This window comes from Bubalus bubalis, chromosome 4, assembly GCF_019923935.1.
Source record: "Bubalus bubalis isolate 160015118507 breed Murrah chromosome 4, NDDB_SH_1, whole genome shotgun sequence".
Classification (NCBI taxonomy): Eukaryota; Metazoa; Chordata; class Mammalia; order Artiodactyla; family Bovidae; genus Bubalus; species Bubalus bubalis.
Genome location: NC_059160.1, coordinates 32612808 through 32628007, shown reverse-complemented (window position 1 = coordinate 32628007; position 15200 = coordinate 32612808).

The following is a 15200-nucleotide window of genomic DNA, read 5'->3' as shown; positions in this document are numbered from 1 at the left end:
TCTAGGTTGATACAGAGCCCCTCTTTGAGTTTCCTGAGTCATACAGAAAATTCCCATTGGCTATCTATTTTACATATGGTAATGCAAGTTTCCATGTTACTCTTTCCATACATCTCATCCTCTCCTCCCCTCTCCCCATGTCCATAAGTCAGTTCTCTATGTCTGTTTCTCCACTGTTGCTCTGTAAATAAATTCTTCAGTACCATTTTTCTAGATTCCATATATGTGTGTTAGAATACAGTATTTATCTTTCTCTTTCTGACTCATTTCACTCTGTATAAGAAGTTCTAGGTTCATCCACCTCATTAGAACTGACTCTAATGTGTTTCTTTTTATGGCTGAGTAATATTCCATTGTGTATATATACCACAATTCTTTATTCATCTGTCAGTGGACCTCTAAGTTGCTTCCATGTTCTAGCTATTGTAAATAGTGCTACAATGAATGGATACATGTGTCTCTTTCAATTTTGGTTTCCTCAGGATATAAGCCTAGGAGTGGGATTGCTGGGTCATATGATGGTTTTATTCCTAGTTTTTAAAGGAATCACCATGCCGTTTCCCATAGTGGCTGTATCAATTTTACGTTCCACCAACAGTGTAACAGCATTCCCTTTTCTCCACACCCTTTCCAGCCTTTACTGCTTCTAGATTTTTGTTTGTTTGTTTGTTTCTAGATTTTTGAAGAGGGCCATTCTGACAGAGAGGAGCAACCCCATGTCCAAGGAGCGGTGGCTGCACGGGCACAGGAGGGCCAAGAGGAGCTACTCCATGTTCAAGGTCAGGAGGGGCAGCAGTGAGGAGATACCCATCGTCCAAGGTAAGGAGCAGCAGCTGCGCATTACTGGAGCAGCCGTGAAGAGATACCCCATGTCCAAGGTAAGAGAAACCCAAGTAAGATGGTAGGTGTTGCAAGAGGGCATCAGAGGCCAGACACACTGAGGCATAATCACAGAAAACTAGTCAATCTAATCACACTAGGACCACAGCCTTGTCTAACTCAATGAAACTAAGCCATGCCCTGTGGGGCCACCCAGGACGGGTGGGTCATGGTGGAGAGGTCTGACAGAATGTGGTCCACTGGAGAAGGGAATGGCAAACCACTTCAGTATTCTTGTCTTGAGAACCCCATGAACAGTATGAAAAGGCAAAATGATAGGATACTGAAAGAGAAACTCCCTAGGTCGGTAGGTGCCCAATATGGTACTGGAGATCAGTGGATAAATAACTCCAGAAAGAATGAAGGGATGGAGCCAGCAAAAACAATACCCTGTTGTGGATATGACTGGTGATAGAACAAAGGTCCAATGCTGTAAAAGAGCAATATTGCATAGGAACCTGGAATGGGTCCATGAATCAAGGCAAATTAGAAGTGCTCAAACAGGAAGTGGCAAGACTGAACATCGACGTTCTAGGAATCAGCTAACTAAAATGGACTGGAATGGGTGAATTTAACTCAGATGACCATTATATTTACTACTGCAGGCAGGAATCCCTTAGAAGAAATGGAGTAGCCATCATGGTCAACAAAACAGTCCAAAATGCAGTACTTGGATGCAATCTCAAAAACGACAGAATGATCTCTGTTCGTTTCCAAGGCAAACCATTCAATATCACAGTAATCCAACTCTATCCCCCAAACAGTAACGCTGAAGAAGCTGAAGTTGAACGGTTCTATGACCAACAAGACCTTTTAGAACTAACACCCCAAAAAGATGTCCTTTTCATTACAGGAGACTGGAATGCAAAAGTAGGAAGTCAAGAAACACCTGGAGTAACAGGCAAATTTGGCCTTGGAATATGGAATGAGGCAGGGCAAAGGCTAATAGGGTTTTGCCAAGAGAACACACTGTTGGAAGAGAGCAAACACCCTCTTCCAACAACACAAGAAAAGACTGTACACATGGACATCACCAGATGGTCAATATCAAAATCAGATTGTTTATATTCTTTGCAGCCAAAGAAGGAGAAGCTCTATACAGTCAGCAAAAACAAGTCCGGGAGCTGACTGTGGCTCAGATCATGAACTCCTTCTTGCCAAATTCAGACTTAAATTGAAGAAAGTAGGGGAAACCACTAGACCATTCAGGTATGACCTAAATCAAATCCCTTATGATTATACAGTGGAAGTGAGAAATAGGTTTAAGGGATTACATCTGATAGAGTGCCAGATGAACTATGGAAAGAGGTTCATGACATTGTACAGGAGACAGGGATCAAGACCATCCCCAAGAAAAGAAATGTAAAAAAGCAAAATGACTGTCTGAGGAGGCCTTACAAATAGCTGTGAAAAGAAGGGAAATGTAAAGCAAAGGGGAAAAGGAAAGATACAGCCATTTGAATGCAGAGTTCCAAAGAATAGCAGGGAGAGATAAGAAAGCCTTCTTCAGCGATCAATGCAAAGAAATAGAGGAAAACAACAGAATGGGAAAGTCTAGAGATCTCCTCAAGAAAATCAGAGATACCAAGGGAACATTTCATGCAAAGATGGGCTCGATAAAGGACAGAAATTGTATGGACCTAACAGAAGCAGAAGATATTAAGAAGAGGTGGCAAGAATACACAGAAGAACTGTACTAAAAAGATCTTCACGACCAAGATAATCACGATGGTGTGATCACTGACCTAGAGCCAGACATCCTGGAATATGGAGTCAAGTGGGCCTTAGAAAGCATCACTACAAACAAAGCTAGTGGAGGTGATGGAATTCAGTTGAGCTATTTCAAATCCTGAAATGTGATGCTGTGAAAGTGCTACAGTCAATATGCCAGCAAATTTGGAAAACTCAGCAGTGGTCACAGGACTGGAAAAGGTCAGTTTTCATTCCAATCCCAAAGAAAGGCACTGCCAAAGAATGCTCAAACTACCACACAATTGCACTCATCTTACATGCTAGTAAAGTAATGCTCAAAATTCTCCAAGCCAGGCTTCAGCAATACATGAACTGTGAACTTCCAGATGTTCAAGCTGGTTTTAGAAAAGGCAGAGGAACCAGAGATCAAATTGTCAACATCTGTTGGATCATTGAAAAAGCGAGACAGTTCCAAAAAAATGTCTACTTCTGCGTTATTGACTATGCCAAAGACTTTGACTGTGTGGATAACAATAAACTGTGGAAAATTCTGAAAGAGGTGAGAATACCAGACCACCTGGCCTGCCTCTTGAGAAACCTGTATGCAGGTCAGGAAGCAACAGTTAGAACTGGACATGGAACAGACTGGTTCCAAATAGGAAAAGGAGTATGTCAAGGCTGTATTTGTCACCCTGCTTATTTAACTTCTATGCAGAGTACATCATGAGAAACGCTGGGCTGGAAGAAGCACAAGCTGGAATCAAGATTGCCGGGAGAAATATCAATAACCTCAGATATGCAGATGACACCACCCTTATGGCAGAAAGTGAAGCTGAACAAAAAAGCCTCTTGATGAAAGTGAAAGAGGAGAGTGAACAAGTTGGCTTAAAGCTCAACACTCAGAAAACTAAGATCATAGCATCCAGTCCCATCACTTCATGGCAAATAGATGGGGAAACAGTGGAAACAGTGTCAGACTTTATTTTGGGGGGCTCCAAAACCACTGCAGATGGTGACTGCAGCCATGAAATTAAAAGACGCTTACTCCTTGGAAGGAAAGTTATGACCAACCTAGATAGCATAGTCAAAAACAGAGACATTACTTTGTCAACAAAGGTCCATCTAGTCAAGGCTATGGTTTTTCCAGTAGTCATGTATGGATGTGAGATTTGGACTGTGATGAAAGCTGAGTGCCAACAAATTGATGCTTTTGAACTGTGGTGTTAAAGAAGACTCTTGTGAGTCCCTTGAACTGCAAGGAGATCCAATCAGTCCATTCTAAAGGAGGTCAGTCCTGAGTGTTCTTTGGAAGGAATGATGCTAAAGCTGAAACTCCAATACTTTGGCCACCTCATGCGAAGAGTTGACTCATTGGAAAAGGCTCTGACACTGGGAGGGATTGGGGGCAGGAGGGAAAAGGGGATGACAGAGGATGAGATGGCTGCATGGCATCACCGACTCAATGGACATGAGTTTGAGTGAACTCCGGGAATTGGTAATGGACAGGGAGGCCTGGCGTGCTGCGATTCATGGGGTCACAAAGAGTCAGACACGACTGAGCGACTGAACTGAACTGAACTGAACTGATTCTGACAGGTGGTATCTCATTGAGGTTTTGATTTGCCTTTCTCCAATGAGTGATGTTTTGCATCGTTTCATGTGTTTGTTAGCCATCTGTATATCTTCTTCGGACAAATGTCTGTTTAGATATCTTTCCCACTTTTTGATTGGGTTGTTTGTTTTATGGTATTGAGTTATATGAGCTGCTTGTATATTTTGGAAGTTAATTCTGTCAATTGTTTCATTTGCCATCATTTTCCCCCATTCTGAGGATTGTCTTTTCACTTTGCTTATAGTTTCCTTTGCTGTGAAAAAGATTTTAAGTTTAATCAGGTCCCACTTGTTTACTTTTGTTTTTATTTCCATTATTCTAGGAGGTGGGTCGTAGAGGACCTTGCTTTGATTTATGTCATCGAGTGTTCTGCCTGTGTTTTCCTCTAAGAGATTTATAGTTTCTGGTCTTACCTTTAGGGCTTTAATCCATTTTGAGTTTATCTTTGTGTGTGGTGTTAGGAAGTGTTCTAATTTCATTCTTTTACACGTAGCTATCCAATTTTCCCAGCACCATTTATTGAAGAGGCTATCTTTGTCAAAATAAATTTCTGGCATCCTTTGTCAAAAATAAGTTACCCATAGGTGCATGGGTTTATTTCTGGGCTTTCTATCTTTTTCCATTGGTCTATATTTCTGTTTTTGTGCCAGTACCATACTGCCTTGATGACTGTAGCTTTGTAGTATAACCTGAAGTCAGGAAGGTTGATTCCTCCAGCTCCATTCTTCTTTTTCAAGACTGCTTCCACTATTCAGAGTCTCTTGTGTTTCCCTATGAATTCTGAAATTTTTATTCTAGTTCTGTGAAAAATGCCATTGGTAATATGATACGGATCACACTGAATCTGTAGATTGCATTTGGCAGTATAGTCATTTTCACAGTGTTGATTCTTCCTACCCAGGAACATGGAATATCTCTCCATCTGTTTATATCATCTTTGATTTCTTTCATTAGTGTCTTATAATTTTCTGTGTAAAGTTCTTTCATCTCCTTAGGTAAGTTAATTCCTAGATATTTAATTCTTTGTGTTGCAATGGTGAATGGGATTGATTCCTTAATTACTCTTTCTGATTTTTCATTATTAGTATATAAAAAAGCAAGTGATTTCTGTGTATTGATTTTGTATCTTGCAGCTTTGCTAAATTCACTGATAAGCTCTAGTAGTTTTCTGATACTATCTTTAGGGTTTTCTATATAGAGTATCATGTCATCTGCAAACAATGAGAGCTTTACTTCTTTTCTAATCTGGATTCCTTTTATTTCTTTTTCTTCTCTGATTGCTATAGCTAGGACTTCCAGAAATATGTTGAATAATAGTGGTGAAAGTGGACACCCTTTTCTTGTTCCTGATCTTGAGGGAATGCTTTTAGTTTTTCACCATTGAGAATAATATTTGCTGTAGGCTTATCACATATGACCTTTTACTATGCTGAGGTAGGTTCCTTCTCTGCCCATTTTTTTGAAGAGTTTTAATCATAAATAGGTGCTGAAATTTGTCAAAGGTTTTTTCTGCACCTATTCAGATGATCATATGGGGTTTTTTTCTGATTTGTTAATACGGGTATCATGTTGATTGATTTCTGTATATTGAAGAAAACTTCCATCCCTGGAATAAACCCAACTTGATCGAGGTGTATGAGCTTTTTGATGTGTTGCTGAATTCTGTTTGCTCAAATTTTGTTGAGGATTTTTGTATCTATGTTCATCTGAGATATTGGCCTGTGGTTTTCTTTTTTTGTGTTGTCTTTGTCTGGTTTATCCAGTAGTCATGTATGGATATGAGAGTTGGACTATAAGGAAAGCTGAGCACTGAAGAATTGATGCTTTTGAACTGTGGTGTTGGACAAAACTCTTGAGAGTCCCTTGGACTGCAAAGAGATCCAACCAGTCCATGCTAAAGGAAATCAGTCCTGAATATACATTGGAAGGACTGATGTTGAAGCTGAAACTCCAATACTTTAGCCACCTGATGTGAAGAACTGACTCATTTGAAAAGACACTGATGCTGGAAAAGATTGAAGGTGGGAGGAGAGGGGACGACAGAAGATGAAATGGTTGGATGGCATTACCGACTCAATGGACATGAGTTTGAGCAAACTCTGGGAGTTGGTGATGGACAGGGAGGACTGGCGTGCTGCAGTCCACGGATTTGCAGAGTCGGACGCTACTAAGAGACTGAACTGAACTGATTGAACTGTCTGGTTTTGGTATCAGGGTGATGGTCGCCTCTTAGAATGAGTTAGGAAGTGTTCCTTCCTCTGCAATTTTTTGAAAGAGTTTTAGAAGGATAGGCATTAGGTTTTCTCTAAAGGTTTGATAGAATTCTCCTGTGAAGCCATCTGGTCCTGGGATTTTGTTTTCTGGGAGATTTTTGATCACAGCTTCAATTTCAGTGTTTGTAATTGGGTTGTTCATAATTTCTATTTCTCCTGGTTCACTCTTGGAAGATTGGACTTTTCCAAGAGTCTGTCCATTTCTTCCATGTTATCTATTTTATTGCCATATAGTTGTTCATAATAGTCTCTTATAATCCTTTATATTTTTGCATCGTCTGTTGTAAACCCTCCTTTTTCATTTCTAATTTTGTTGATTTGATTCTTCTCTCTTTTTTCTTTGATGAGTCTGGCTAAAGGTTTGTCAATTTTGTTTATCTTCTCAAAGAACCAGCTTTTAGTTTTATTAATCTTTACTATTGTTCCTTTCATTTCTTTTTCATTTTTTTCTTCTCAGATCTTTATGATTTCTTTCCTTCATAGTAATTTTTTGGGGTTTTTCTTCTTCTTTTTCCAGTTGCTTTAGGTGTAAAGTTAAGTTGTCTATTCGATGTTTTTCTTGTTTCTTGAGGTAGGATTGTATTGCTATAAACTTCCTTCTTAGAACTGCTTTTGCTGCATCCCACAGGTTTTGAGTTGTTTGAGTGTTTTTTTTTTTTTAATTTTATTTTATTTTCAAACTTTACATAATTGTATTAGTTTTGCCAAATATCAAAATGAATCTGCCACAGGTATACATGTGTTCCCCATCCTGAACCCTCCTCCGTCCTCCCTCCCCATTCCATCCCTCTGGGTCGTCCCAGTGCACCAGCCCCAAGCATCCAGTATCGTGCAAAACACTCTCTGACATACATCACAGCAGGATCCTCTATGGCCCACCTCCCAGAATATTGTTTGAGTGTTTTTGTTGCCATTTGTTTCTAGAAATTTTTTTATTTCCCTTTTGATTTCTTCAGTAACCTGTTGGTTATTTGGAAACGTGTTGTTTAATCTCCATGTGTTTGTGTTTCTTACAGCTTTTTTTCTTGTAATTGATATCTAGTCTCATAGCGTTGTGGTCAGAGAAGATGCGTGATACAATTTCAATTTTCTTAAATTTACTGAGGTTTGATTTGTGATCCAAGAGGTGGTCTATCCTGGAGAATGTTCCATCTACACTTGAGAAGAAGGTGTATTCTTCTACATTTGGATGGAATGTCCTAAAGATATCAATGAGATCCATCTTATCTAATGTATCATTTAAGATTTGTGTTTCCTTATTAATTTCTGTTTTTATGATCTGTCCATTGGTGGGAGTGGGATGTTAGAGTCTTCTACTATTATTGTGTTACTGTCAATTTCTCCTTCTATGTCTGTTAGTGTTTGTCTTATGTATTGAGGTGCTCCTATGTTCAGTACATAGATATTTACAATTGTTATGTCTTCCTTTTGGATTAATCCCTTGATCATTATGTACTGTCCTTCCTTATCTCTTGTAATCTTCTTTATTTTAAGGTTTATTTTGTCTGATATGAGGTTTGCTACTCCAGCTTTCCTTTACTTCCTATTTGCATGGACTATATTTTCCCATATATTCTCTCACTTTCAGTCTATATGTGTCTTTAGGTCTGAAGTGGGTTTCTTGTAAACAACATATATATGGGTCATGTTTTTGTATCCATTCAGCCAGTCTGTGTCTTTTGGTTGGAGCATTTAATCCATTTACATTTAAAGTAATTACTGATATTTGTGTTTGTATTGCCATTTTCTTAATTGCTTGGGGTTGATTTTTAGATCTTTTTTCTTCTTTGTATTTCTTGACTACACAAGTCCATTTAGCATTTGTTGTAAAGCTGGTTTTGCTTCTCTGAAAAGCTTTTTATTTCTCAATTTTGAATGAGATCCTTGCTGGGTATAGTAATCTTCATTGTAGATTTTTCCCTCTCAATACTTTAAATATATCCTGCCATTTCCTTCTGACCTGCAGAATTTCTGCTGAAAGATCAGCTATTAAGTATATGGGGTTTCCCTTGTATGTTACTTGTTGCTTCTCCCTAGCTGCTTTTAGTATTCTGTCTTTATGTTAATCTTTGTTAGTTTGATTAGTTTGTGTCTTGGTGTGTTTCTTCTTGGGTTTATCCTGTATGGGACTCTTTGTGCCTCTTGGACTTGATTGGCTATTTCCTTTCCCATGTTGGGGAAATTTTCAACTATAGTCTCTTCAAAAAGTTTCTCATACCCTTTCTTTTTCTTTTGTTCTTCTGAGACCTCTATAATTTGAACGTTGGTGTATTTGATATGGTCCCAGAGGTCTCCGAGACCTCTTTTCATTATTTTTACTTTATTCTACTCTTCAGAAGTTATTTCTTTCCAGCTCACTGATTCTATCTTCTGCTTCAGATATTCTGCTATTGGTTCATTCTAGAGTATTTTTAATTTCAGTAATTGTGCTGTTTGTCTCTGCGTGCTTATTCTTTAATTCTTCTTCTGCTGCTGCTGCTAAGTCGCTTCAGTCGTGTCCGACTCTGTGCGACCCCATAGACGGCAGCCCACCAGGCTCCCCGGTCCCTGGGATTCTCCAGGCAAGAACACTGGAGTGGGTTGCCATTGCCTTCTCCAATGCATGAAAGTGGAAAGTGAAAGGGAAGTCGCTCAGTCGTGTCCAGCTCTTAGCGACCCCATGGACTGCAGCCTACCAGGCTCCTCCTTCCATGGAATTTTCCAGGTAAGAGTACTGGAGTGGGGTGCCATTAATTCTTCTAGGTCTTTGTTAATTGATTCTCACATTTTCTCCATTTCGTTTTCAAGGTTTTTAATCATCTTTACTATCATTATTCTAAATTCTTTTTCAGGTAATTTTCCTATTTCCTCTTCATTTATTTTAACTTCTGTGTTTCTGGTTTGTTCCTTCATTTGTGTAGTAATTCTCTGCCTTTTCATTTTTATTTTTTTTTAAGTTATTGTGTTTGAGGTCTCCTTTTCCCAGTCTTCAAGGAAAGTTGAATTCTTTCCCTGAAGAAGGTTGAATTCTTTCTTCCTTTTGGTTTCTTCCCTCCTAAGGTTGGTCCAGTGGTTTATGATGAGCTTGGTATAGGGTGAGATTTGAGCTGAATCTTTGTTTTGTTATTTGTTTTTTCTCTGATGAGCAAGGCTGAGTGAGGTGGTAATTCTGTCTGCTGATGACTGAGTTTGTATTTTTGTTTTGTTTGTTGTTTAGATGAGGCATCCTGCCCAGGGTACTACTGGTGTTTGGGTGCTACCTGGTCTTATATTCAAGTGGTTTCCTTTGTATGAGTTCTTACTATTTGATACCCCTAGGGTTATTTCTCTGGCAGTCTAGGGTCTTGGAGTCAGTACTCCCACTCCAAAGGCCCAGGGTTTGATCTCTGGTCAGGAAAAAAGATTCCACAAGTGGTTTGTTATGTCACTAAGGGAAAGTAAAACAAGTATCCAAAACCAAAACGCCAAAGATGAACCCCAGACAAATGGCAGTTACAAAATCAGACAAATAATAATTAAAATAATGGAATATACACATATACATACACACCCATGAACAAAGTTAAAACAATCCAACAAAAATAGAATACAGTAGATTGATCTAGTAAACAAAGGAAATCAAAAATTATATTTACCAGTTAAGAACAAAACTAACTTAAGCACAAACTGGAAAACAAGACTAAAGCAAGGTGCCAAGTGGGGAATAGAGCAATGAAAACAAAACTAACAAATATGTTGAGAGGGAAGAAAAGAAAGAAAGAATAGATATGCAGAGTTAAATAGAGGTAGATGAAGATTTATATATATTAAAGATTAACTGGAAGGGGAAAAGAACAGTAGGAAAGCAAACAAAGGAATAAATGTAGAAAAAATAATAATACATTAAAAAAAATTAAAATTAAAAAAAGAGAAAAGAAGAGGAAAACTCCACAGAACTGCAAAAGCCCAGTATAGAGGCAGAGATTTATGACAACAATAAAAAATGTGACTGAGGAAGAAGAAAAAAAAAGAAGCTCAAAAGCTTAATTGGATTTCTTAGTGCCAATAAAACTGACAACTACTACGGGGTGGGGCGGGAGGGTGGAGGAAAAGAAAAAAAGAAAAAAAAATCTAAAAGAATCTACAGAACAAGTCAAAAAATAAGAATCATAGATGTTTTTCTTGAGTTAGTGCTGTCAGAGTCCTTTCCTGCGCTGGAAATCACAGTCCACCTTACCTACCTAGGATGCCCTACAACACTGATCCTGGACCTGCTATGGGACTTCCTCAGATTCTAGTCTGGTCCTCCTCCTGTGTGTTCTTGCCTCCAATGTCCACAGCTATTAGACCTAGTATGTTTTCTTTTGTGGGAGCGCTCAATGGCCTTTTATATATTCCATAAACATAGAGTCTGCTTAGTTGATCATGTGGATTTAATCTGCTGCTTTTACAGCTGGTGGGAATGTTTTGGTTCTTCTTCCTTAGCCACACTGCCCCTGGGTTTCAACTATGGTTTTACTCCACCTCTACATGTGGGTTTTCCACTGGGATTTAGCTCCTGAGGCTAAAGCCCTGGAGGGGTTGGCTTTGCCCCTGTGAAGGCAAGGTGTGGAAGTGGTGCAGCTGCTTGGGTTGCAGGGATTCTAGCAGCACCAGGTACTCAGGGGGGTTGGTGGCCAGGGTAGTAGGAAATGTAGTGTTCTAGAAGGGTATGGCAACCAGTATTGGCCAATATGGTCCAGTATTCTTGCATGGAGAACCCCCCTCTCTGACAGAGAGGCCTGGCAGGCCACAGTGTACAAGGCCACAAAGAGTCAGACAGGATCGAAGTGACCCTGTGTGCATAAACACAAAACTTTTTTTTTTTTTTTTTTGCCTGTGGTAGCTCTGCCCCAGTGAGAATTGAGCATGAAGGTGGTTCAGCTGCTTGGCTTGTGGGGACTCTGGTGGCGCCAAGTGTTCAGGGACACGGACTGCCTCCATGGCAGGAGTTATGGCCCTATCAGAGTCTTTTTCTGAGCCTCTTATAGCTGGCGATCAGAAGGCCTCTTTGGCCATTCTTTCTCCATAGCTCTGCCCATTCTGGCACTTAGAGGGATCCCTTGCCTGGGGTCCTTCTCTGTTGTCAGGCTCATGTCAGGCACACAGAGGGGCGCCCCTGGCTGGGGTCCTACTCTGTAGGTCAGTGCATAAGGTTCTTAAAGGGTCACCCTGGGTAGGGTCCTACTCTGTAGTTCAGTGCGTCAGGCATTTGATGAGGCAGCCTCTCTATTGTTCAGATGCCGATGCTAGCTGTGGAGAGAGAGAGGCTCTGGTGATGGCTACACCCTCTACGTGTGACTCAGCAGTATCACCTTGCTTCCATGGCTGCCTGGCTTTCCTCCATAGGCATTTCCCACCACGATCTCCTCCCTCACATCCCCTAGATCCATCTCTCCACAGTCAACAGTAGCCCTTGCACTGGGATTGCTCCACAAGCCCTAAACTCCAGCTCCCAACCGCTGCCCCTTCCAGGAGACCCGCATGCCTGGCATATGTATGGCTTTGGCAAGGACTGTCTGATTCTCATTCCATTTAGGCTGCTACAGATCAGCTGTTTCACTCTCAGGCTTAAATGTTTCTCCTCTGACTCAGACAATTGCCCCACTGTGGGGATCAGACCCTTGCTTCAGTTCCCACACCCACTGAGGGCAGGTCCAGTCCTACTAACACTCTTGATTTTCCCCTTAGTTCCTGCATCCTACTGAGTTTTGTGTGGCTCTATATATTCTTTTCCACAGGTCAGGTACTCCTGTCCACTCTCAGCTGGTGTTCTGCATTTACTTCTGTGTCTGAAGGTGTATTCCTGATGTATCTGTGGAGAGAGATGTACTCCATGTCCACATACTGCTCCACCATCTTGTTCTCTAAGATTCATTTTGAATGGGAGTTATCAAGAAGAATGAGCAGGTTGGTTCAGGAGCTGCTGTTGGGTGCCTTTGAAGAATAGGAGCACACTTTCCCCTAAGAAAGAACTGAATGTTCCAGCATATGGTGTTTGTGAATACACAGGAACCCTCTTGGTAAAACAGAAAATAGCCCTTGACTACCTAAGCTGTCCAGATAGAAATTAGCTTACTGTCTCATCATCATGGCTTGTTTTGAGCACTTCATAATTCATTTCCAACTCTTAGGCCTCTGTATACTATCACGTGTGTGTGTGTGTGTGTGTGTGTGTTAGTTGTTCAGTCATCTCCAACTCTTTGTAACACCATGGATTACAGCTCACCAGGGTCCTCTGTCCATGGAATTCTTCAGGCAAGAATACTGGGATGGGTTACCATTCCCTTCTCCAGAGGATCTTTCTGAGCCAAGGATCGAACCCTGAGTCTCCTGCATTGCAGGCAGGTTCTTTACCGTCTGAGCCATAAGAGAAGACCATACTATCACAAGTATTATTACAATATGTAGTATAGCAGGCTGGAAATGTGAGGTGATGCATAGACACAGTACTTAGTTTCAGATGATCACACAACACTGACTTGTAAAAGGTTCTCAGAACTAAGTTCATAAATCAACTTGAGCCCTTCATGTTAAAAGAATGACAGCCAATAGAATCATCTGCATTTTCTGAGGATGTGGCTTTCTGGTGAGATAATAACATTGAATTCTGAAACTTTTCTTACAGTGAAGAACACTTAAAACTGGCTTTAAGGATTCATTTTGTAGGCTTAACAATTTACTTTAGGAAAAGCAGGACTTGTAGGTAACCTAATATGAAAAGAGAAAGAAATGAACAAATAGATTCACTCATCCTGTGAGAATTCTGAGCATAAAAAGTAATGTAAAGAGACACTTTGATTTTCCTTTTCTTTTTCAAAATCACCACAAAGTGATAATGACCTCGGGAGTCTGTGTGTGGCCCATTTAATGTAGTATAAGCCTAAGGAAAAGCTAAAGGCTAAATGTATTTTAACTGGGCTACAACCAAGATAAACATATCCCTCAGGCAATTGTTTCCATTAGTTGACAGCCTATATACAATATTAAAAGCATTATAAAAACAATATATACTTTTCCAGTGGTTTACTTCTGAAGAATATTTATCCACACTCTGAACTCTTGACTCAAAGTAAAAGCAACTTTTATTCCATGGGAAAAGCAATGTTTAAACAAACAACAAACAAACAATGGTTTACAGAGTAGAGTCACTTTCATTTAGTAAGTATGGTATACAGAATGGTATAAAACAAGCTATGGGGGCTAACTAAAGTGTATATTACACATATCAAACATGTGTAGAAGTGTTTAGCAGACAGTTTTTAGCAGATTGCATAGCTATTGATCTTTGTATGATATATCCTATCTGTTCACAAAATCAATTGAGGAAAGCAGGCCTAATCCTCGGCATGAAATGAACTGCCAGTAAGCTAAGTCTTTTTTTATCCACATCTCAAATTAAATTGGTTTAAAAATAATTTTACATTTTGATTTTGGTGTGGTCCTTTAAAAATCAACAGATTATGGCCAGTAATGTGTAAATACAGTTGTAGAGGCTGATTCTACAAATCTAAAAGCTGTAATCCCATTACATACATAAGATTTATTTGATATCTCTAAGTCAACAGTAAAGATAGTTCACCCAGATTTATTTATCCCTTTGTGTTAGGGAGTATCTTCCATATCCCTCTGTGCTACAAAGACAGTTCTAATGATTTAAATAACTCACATGACTCTAGAACATAGCCTAATCGTCTTTTCAACCTCCTCTTTCTCCTTGAGCAAGTAAAAGTCTATTTCAACTTCTCTATTAAGGATTACCTGTTTGTGTTTTCTAACAAATTTCAGATAAGTATTCTGATTTTGATGGGCTTCCCTGGTGGCTCAGTCAGTAAAGTATCTGCCTGCAGTGCAGGACAGTGTTTGATCCCCAGGTTGGGAAGATCCCCTGGAGGAGGGTGTGGCAACCCACTCCAGTATTCTTGCCTGGAGAATCCCAGGGACAGAGGAGCCTGGCGGTCTACTTTTTGGGATCGCAAAAACTCGGACATAAATGAAATGACTGAGCACACATGCATGCACACTTATTTTTATAACATTTATTTTATCTCTGAGATATTTAGTCTATGATGATTTGTGACTGAGCATGCCTTTTTGCAGAAAACGAAGAATATCTTTTTTCCAAAGTACCAATGTTTACATCAGAATAGCCAAAACAATAAAGATTAAGATACTACCTGGTAAGAGAATATAGGACAGCTGACATCTCCATGGGCTGCTGGTGGAAATGGTAAAATGGTACAACCACTATGAAAAACTATTTGGCAGTTTTCACTACAGGTAAATATATGCCTAAAGTGTGATATGGCATTTCTACTCCTACCAAGTGACCAAGTGAAGTCTCTCAGTCATGTCCAACTCTTTGTGACCACATGAACTGTAGCCTACCGCACTCCTCCATTCATGGGATTTTCCAGGCAAGAGTACTGGAGTGGGTTGCCATTTCCTTCTCCAGAGGATCTTCCCAACCCAGGGATCGAACCCGGGTCTCCCTCATTGTAGGCAGACGCTTTACTGTCCTAAGTTTATTCCTAAAAGAAATGAACATTTATGTCCACAAAAAAAAATACAGAAAAAAGTTCATAGTGGCACTCTTCTTAACCTCCTCAAACTAGAAACAACCCAAACATCTATCAACAGAGAATGAATAAATAAATTATGATTTCTTTACACATTGGAATGCTACACAGCAATAAGCTAATGAACTAATGGTATGTGTATCAATATGGATGAAACTCATAAATATA